Consider the following 8367-nt stretch of genomic DNA (forward strand, 5'->3'; position numbering starts at 1 on the left):
TCTCATTTATTACTGGGGAGATCTTAGTAGTTCAATCGTTGAGCATTCTATGATAGTTACACGAATCGGTTCTCCTTTGATTTTAATGGTTGTAAAATCACTCTTGTTCCATAATCATCTAAGGAGGTTTATCTTGACTAGTTGAAACTTTAACAGACTACCAAAGAGAAAATAGAATGTGAGATCACAGAAAAATCAGAGAGAAAAGAGGCTATGAGAGAAAAGAATATAGTAAAAGGCCCAAAGGTGAGTGAAAAGAAAGAAAATAGTATATGTCATGAGAATAGTGCGCATATAGAAAAAAACGAGAGAGTTAAGAGTAAATTGTGTTTGTTTGCAAAAGTGAAAAATTTAAAGAGTGTTTTCATAGGCAAGAAAGTTTTGTTTTTGGTTTGATTTAGGGATACTTTATTCTCTGATACTCAACTTAACTCAAATTTGTCAAATAGCTTTGTTTTTATGTTGCAGAAATTTGCAGATGTCTTTTCTACTGACATGCCATGTGATTTGAGTACCAAATTAATTTTATTACGAGAGATTGAGTACCAAATTAATTTTATTTCTGGTGCTAACATTTCTAATAGACCAGCCTGTAGGAGTAATCCTGAGCAGACAAAAGAGCTTCAAAAGCAAGTGGAGAAGTTATTAGCCAAAGATCATATACATTAGGGAGAGTATGAACCCATGTGTTATACCAATTTTGTTGGTTTCATTATTACTTGTATTTTAATATATTTAATTTTTATAATTATTTATTTAAAATATTTATATTTTAAAGTGCTGACTCAATACTCTTTTAACATGACACGCGGCCCCTTATGACACCTCCTCATCATCACTTCATTCCCTTCTCATTCAACGAACTAAGGAAAGAAATAAAAGAAACAAAGAGCCGTTAGTGAAATTAAGGGTCTTTATTATGGTTTCCTTGATCATGTTACTGAAACCTCGTTTTTTGAAAATTTTCTTGTTTAGTGATGCTGTATTTATATAGCTATAGTCCTTTACTTTTAATGAGTGCAATTGTCCAAAGTTTTCATTAAGAAAGAAAAAGAAAGAAAGGCCGTGAGAGAGAGAATGAGAAACTATGAAACCTCCAACTTTCGGAATTTGATTTCTTGAGCTCTGCAACTCTAATAAAAAATTTAATCCAATAAAAGTGTTCATATCTTCATATTCTTCACGTTGACGTTATTTTTGTTTGGAAGAAGTCGCTGGAGGGAGCCATTTGTAACAACAAGCGGCTGTGTTACTACCGAAACTTTCTACCGCTGTTACTGGACAAGAGAAATAAGATTTTTAGGTACATTTGATTTTGAGGGTTTCGACGAGCTAAGGTAGAGGTGTTTTTTATGATTACATGAGTCTTATGAATTGAATTGAATTGTTTGGATGGACGTGGTTATTTATTTGATTGATTTATTGAATTATTGAAGAAGATGATTATTCTAATTTGTTGATTTAATTTTGTTGAGTTGGTTATTATTGAACTGATTTTTTTATTTTGGTTTCTGAATTATGATAGAATGATTTGAGAAGATTGGAGTTTATTTTGGTTGATTGATGACAAGTATGTCTGTGTTTTTTCTCTGATTGTAAGGGTGACAGTGCACATAATCCCTCTAATGGTGATAGGACACATAATCCCTCTAACGGTGACAAGACACGCATTCCCTCTAATGTTATTAATGCGCAACAGAGAGACAGTGTCCAGGTTAGCTACCAGCACTACTACATAATTGACTTTTACTAACATTTAAAAAATGTTACCAAATCATATTAAAATGTTACCTATGTATATTAGTAATATTTTAACAAATGTTAAATATACCCTATGTTACTAAAGAGTTTTACTAACATTTTTTTAAATATTTAATAACATTTGGTAAAAATGTTACAATAGATCTTCTATAGTAATATTATGAGAAATGTTACAATAGACCTTTCTTAGTAACACTTAAAGAAATGTTACAATAGATATATTTTGTAACACTTAAAAAAATGTTACCATAGATATTTTTTGTAACATTTAAAAAATGTTACAAAAGATCTTTAGTAACATTTTTTTAGTTATATTATACTATTTAATATTTTATATTATACACAATATAAATATACTAAAATTAATTACTACAACATAAAATATTTCATTAAATTCACAAATTCACAAAATAAAATTTTTATAGCCTCTTTTATTAATCAATAATCATTATACAAATTTGCTTCGTGATACAAATAAAATAATAAAAAAAAATACTTATAGCATTTAAACTCTACAACATTCCATATAAATATATATAAGAAAAAAAAAAGTGATACAAATATTTTACCAATCACACAAGAGAACAAATATTCAATGCTAACCAAATGGTTCCAAACTTCTTTCTAAACTTGAAGGAGCTTCGGCCAAAACACATGGTCCTTAATTTCACCATCACAAAATGCTGGTGTTTTCACTCTGCGGTGTCCATCACTGCTCCCTTCTCCTATACTTGACTCCCACTAAGTAGCATATTCTCACCTGCTTAGGAACATAAACAGCATACTCACTGTTTCATGTCATCCTTCCAAACAAAGTGCTCTGACTAGTCCGTTTTCTTCTTCCCCCAGCCCCTTTACTCCAACCTTCTTTTCCTCCAAAGATGTTGTGTCCTGTGCCATGCCATCACATTTCACAATGTCAAAGAATACATCGAAAGAACTCTTATACTCTTAGGTGCCTTACCTCTGGCAGGGTTTTCAACTCAGTGATCTCATTCCCCAAAGCAGCAATCACCAAAACCAAGAACCCTCAAATGTGCCATAAACGTCAATTTGGTTATTAGTATGACTAAGGCATATCAGAAGGGGGAAGATTCTTCATTATGGCCTACACACAGTATCATTTGACACAAAAAAGTCAGAGTCTTATTCATAAATCAATAATTCATATGAGAATTTAAAAGAAAATAAACACTGGTGAAGCAGGAAGAAGTAAAAGAAACTTCACATGTTATACCTGCCCAACAGCAGTAGGATCCCTAAACTCTGTCTGCTTTCCTTTTATCTTAGACCATAAACCCATTGCATTATTACTGTCAAGGAAAAAACATTATTAATAAAAGTTAGTGGTTTACAATGGTGATAAACAATGCTATTACAGCCTCAGGTATATGTTGACTGGCGGGAAAATGTTTCAACTTTCAACTCACCATTAGTAATCGCCAAATCTTACACCAGATTTTGTAATGCAAGCATCAACTAATGGTGCTACATCTGTCTCGCTAGGTACGGTTGCTCGTAGAGATACCTCAAACAGCTGTACCAACTGCCTTTTAACATTACCCATGTTTTCGGCACCCTGGATCGAAACAAACAACATTAGTCCTAAGATCAGCACCTTATTGCAAAAACTTAGGATGCCCTATGGGAACTCAATGAACTTACAACTGCCATGGTTGACAATGTCTGTGCCGTAGTTGCCGTTGTAGCAAATTTTCAGTATGCAATATTCAGTAAATCTGTCTACACAACAGCAACAAAACGGACTCATGTCATCGATGCAGGGTGTAATCAGGGGGGGAGGAAAAAAGGAAAGAGAATCAAATAAGCCTTTTAATAATCAACTTCTTAATTCATGACTGAAAATGTAATTTCTATGCCAGTACTTACACTTATTACAGTCTAAAACACAAGAAAGATTCAAACCCAACAGAACTCAAGTCTAAAACTTATGTCTACAAACAGATAAGTTGTATACAAAACTTGAGAGCGAAAATCCAACAAGAGACCCTTCTAGCTCTTCAAAATAAAAATAAAAATAAAACATACATCTTTTTAGCATGAGTAAGAAAGAAAAAGGGCAAACTATAAAGCTCATCAGATTGTGACCGTGCCGTGAAGTAAACTTATTTCTAGTGGAACAAAGCATAGAAATTGAAATGAATATTTGAAAGATAGAGAGAAAACTCACTAAAGGAAGATTGTTACTTCTTGTGTTGATGAGTAATGGGTTTTTATCAGGATTCCCCTTATAATCTGTGTAGATTCTCCTATAATTTGTTGAGCTTCCGTTATGGAATTGCCATTTATAGCACCTCAAAGGCAAATCAGTAATGGAGGGAAATAAGAACGGGACACGGAGGCGCAACAAACACCGTTAAGCTTAAAAAGGAACAAAAACTGCACAAAGTCATGGTATATACAGGCTCACACAAGTTTTTTACTGAAGGATTAGGCATATCCAAATCTTGCAAGTTTTCCATGTGCAGATATTGTACTGAAAACTTGACTGGGCAGGAGATGTTATATTATCACCTAAAATAGCCAATTCTTTTTTCTCCTTTTCGAATGAAATAATACAATATCAGCAAATGAAAATGTTAAAAAATTTACCTCATAAACACAACTTAAACAGATCACGTATTGAAGTCAAAATTTGGCATCCATTAAGGTAGAACAAAGTGAACTGAAACACCTGAAACAACTGAAACACCTGAACTCAAAAGCAGGTTTCTTCTTTAATTTCCTTCAATCAAGCATGTCCTTGCCAGTGCAGTTGAATAAATAATTGCATGAGACATGCATTCAAGTATAGCATAAATTGTTTTAGTAATTTATGATATGTATATCTATGTGATTAGCAATATTCTTGTGCTTACATGGTTAAACTACTTTCAGCCTTAGTTGTATTAGTTTAACAGAATTTATTTGCAAGAAAATTCTCCATCATTTGTATAATACAGAATCTTGCATGGTAAGTTATGGAAAATGTACTTTAACGTTAAATGACATAAATCTGCACCACAAGAGAATGAGCTACAAAATCTAATCACAATTGATTGAGAAAACAATAACCTACTCCAAAAGAATTAATTGATTTAATAGAACTAAAGGAAGTTTTATTTTCATCCAAAATGCCATGAAAATGTATACAGAGAAATTTTATTGAGATATTTCTTCAAATCTTACTAATTGAAAACATGATTTGATTTTCATTAAAGAGCTACTTTAAGCCTTCTAGCTAATTGAGACATTTTATATTCTCATTAGGTTATCAACAACCCTTTTGCATCAATGTAACCAATTATACTATTGGTTCTTGGCTTTTGATTGCAGTTTACAATAAAGTAAATAAAAGCAAACTTCTAATTAGATCAGACGATAAAACAAATAGAAGCAATTAATCATTTTTTATGAGAAAGAGACAATACCATTAGATGCTGCAATTTCTCAAGGCCTTTTCCAATTCTTCCAGATAATTCCAACCCAGCAAGATTGATCTTAGTGACTCTTCCTGTTGCTGGATTGCATTGAACCCGGTTCCATGAACAAGCACTTGAATCATCTTTCCATGAAGCAAGAGATGAAGAAGGGTCATGGAGGTCTGATTTGAACACAATCAGACCAAGAACATCATCATTTAGCTGAACATTATTCATGTCATTGCTATCTCTATAGCAAAAACTCAAAACTGGTTAGTTAACTAGTTAAGTTTACAAACCTAAATAGAAACAGAAACAAAACAGGCTTGACAATATCTTATCACAATAGTCGTAACATGTCACATTATATCCAAGTCTTGCTTCCCTCGTTCTAGTTACTAACTACTAACACTTTGCTTTCTAGTGCAAAATATTGCTAGGATAACTAAATGAATTTCAGAAATGAAGCGAGGAAAGAAAAAGGAGCACCTTAGCAGCTGGAGATGCAATTCTGAAATCACCAGTGTCCTCTTCGGGATTCTCGGAATTGAATTAAGCAGATCTTAACATTAGGAATTAAATCAATTCATGGCCAATAAATCTTAACAAATATATACAAAAACGCTTAAGAAGATTGCAAAGAATAATAATGAAGCAGTGAAAATTAGAGAAGAAAGAACACGAAAGGAGGTTCTTCTCCTCCTCCATTAGACTCAACTCAAAACAGAGAATAACAAACCCAACCCTAGAATTTGTTGAAACGAGAGAGATTCAAGGAGCGGAGGAGCACGATCGAGAGCGCCAGTGAGATTGAGAGCGAGAGTGCGAAGCAGAGAACGAGCACCATCGAGAGCACCAGTGAGAGCGCCAGTGAGATTGAGAGCGAGAGTGCGAAGCAGAGAAGGAGCACGATCGAGAGCGCCAGTGAGATTGAGAGCGAGAGTGCGAAGCAGAGATTGAGAGTGATAGTGTGAAGAAGAACGCGATTTGGAGCAGGTTCCCTGATGTTTCTTCCGTCCCAGCAATTAGGGTAGTCTCCGATTTTGATTTCCAGGATTGGAATAGGTAACATTTTAAAAAATTTTTAAAAAAATTATATATATTTACTAACATTTCATTATAAATGTTACTTTATATATAATTTTGTAATAATCACTAACACTTTAATAAATGTTAACCAATAAATGTTACCAAATGCTTAAAACGTAGTAGTGCAGACATGTCGGGTTTGGCTATATAACTGACGAATGAGCTCATTAGCCGTAGGACAGGCATACATCATAATTGCCTTTATTTTCTTTGTTTGTGTATGCTTAAGTATCTTGGTTTGCCTATCTGCTGAATTCTGTTTAACTAGTAACTGTGAATACTTGCTGTAACTATTCTTTAAATATATTTGCCTTATATTTTGTTTGTGCTTGTGATTGATTTCTATTTTGAGTTTTGATGGTGGTTGATTTGAATTGGGTCGGAGGCTGAGAAAGATTGGATCAGTGATAAGTTTGTTTAAAATGTTTTTTTAGTAAGCGATGCAATGTATGGAGTATTGTTTTGTGTGAAATTTTATAAGAAAAATATAAGATTTAAATTTGGATAATGAACTGACATTCGTTGTGACTGAAAATAGTTTTATTTAAAATATCTTCTTATAACAATTTTTCAAAATCCTCTACAGCTTTATCTTTTCAGGACGGACGAAGAAGCTTGTGGTGTTTTAGTTAAGTACTTAGATATGTTGTTTCTGTTTGTATACATATGTTATAGATTTTTCCTTCGCTCTTATTATTATAATATTGTAAGAGGGATAGGAGTTGTGTGTTTTATTTGTATATTATATTTATAAGCTACTTATGTAAGAAGTCTTGTATATAAATATATGCTAGTTTGTTTTCAAGTTAAAGTATTTTTTCGGTTTTCAAAGAAATTAGCAATACAGTGTCGAGTCAAAGGCTCCTATTTTAATATTAAGTATATAAAGTAGTTGTAATACTTCTTGCTATCAGAGTGACGTAGCCGGAAGCGTGACATTCTAATAGTGAGGATGTTATAGTAAAGTATCGTTATCCTATCCCTAGGTTAGATGACATGCTTGATGAGTTATATGGTGCATGCATATTCACTAAAATTGATTTGAAAAGTGGGTATCATCAAATTAGAATGAAATCAGGGGATGAATGAAAGACTGAATTTAAAACAACACATGAGTTATATGAGTGGTTAGTAATGTCTTCTAGGCTAACTAATGTACCTAGTACTTTTATGCGTCTAATGAACTATGTTTTGCTAGAATTTTTTAGTAAATTTGTTATTGTCTATTTTGATAATTTTTTCATTTATAACACTTGTTTGGATGACTATTTGTCACATGTTTTAGCTATTTTGGAAGTGTTTCGAAAAAATTATATGCCAATCTTAAAAAGTGCACATTTTGTATTGATCGAGTTGTGTTTCTTGATTTTGTTGTGAGTGCGAGTGAAATTGAGGTTGATGAGAAAAAGGAAAAGACTATTCGTGAATGGCTAACGCCTAAGAATGCTTCTGAGGTAAGAAGTTTTTATGGGTTAGTTGGGTTTTATAGGAGATTTATAAAAAAAAAAAATTTCTATCATTGCTGTGCCTTTCACAGAGGTTATCAAAAAAGATGTTGGATTTAAATGGGAAAAAAAACAAGAAATTGCATTTCATACCTTAAAAGATTGTTTGTGTTATGCACCTATTCTTGTTTTACCTAACTTTGATAAAATCTTTGTAATTGAATGTGATGCTTCTTGGATTAGTATATGTGCTATTTTGATGCAGGAAAAATGAGCTATTACCTTTTTTAGTGAAAAGTTAAATTTAGCTCAGCGCAAATATTTAACTTATGACAAAGAATTATATGCTTTGGTTCGGGCTTTGGAGGTTTGGCAACACTACCTCTTACTTAAAGAGTTTGTGATTCACACGGATCATGATGAATCTTTGATGCACTTAAAAGGACAAGATAAGCTTGATAAAAGACATGCTAAATGGGTGAAATTCATTAAAACATTTTCATATGTGATTGTCTTTAAATAAGGTAAAGAGAATGTCGTTGTTGATGCTTTATCTCGGAGGTATGCTTTGATTATTACACTTACTTGTAAGTTGTTAGAATTTGAGTTTTTAAAGGAGTTGTATGTAACTGATTCTGACTTTTCTGCTA

The 8367-nt window shown here is 32.7% G+C and overlaps 2 long non-coding RNA genes across 3 annotated transcripts; both read right to left on the bottom strand.

The window, feature by feature from the left end:
• LOC107616739 lies at nt 2240-3982 on the bottom strand. 2 transcript variants are annotated; one of them, XR_001614622.2, is made up of 6 exons: nt 3953-3982; nt 3427-3504; nt 3192-3340; nt 2999-3074; nt 2726-2869; nt 2240-2652 (listed from the first exon to the last, which is right to left on the bottom strand). It is a non-coding gene; the product is annotated as an uncharacterized LOC107616739 (long non-coding RNA). The 2 variants fall into 2 exon arrangements; XR_002354380.1 differs by having other exon boundaries at nt 3427-3500; nt 3953-3981.
• Nucleotides 4042-5789, bottom strand: LOC110267057. The gene is made up of 3 exons (XR_002354381.1): nt 5673-5789; nt 5193-5365; nt 4042-4465 (listed from the first exon to the last, which is right to left on the bottom strand). It is a non-coding gene; the product is annotated as an uncharacterized LOC110267057 (long non-coding RNA).

This window comes from Arachis ipaensis, chromosome B09, assembly GCF_000816755.2.
Source record: "Arachis ipaensis cultivar K30076 chromosome B09, Araip1.1, whole genome shotgun sequence".
NCBI lineage: Eukaryota > Viridiplantae > Streptophyta > Magnoliopsida > Fabales > Fabaceae > Arachis > Arachis ipaensis.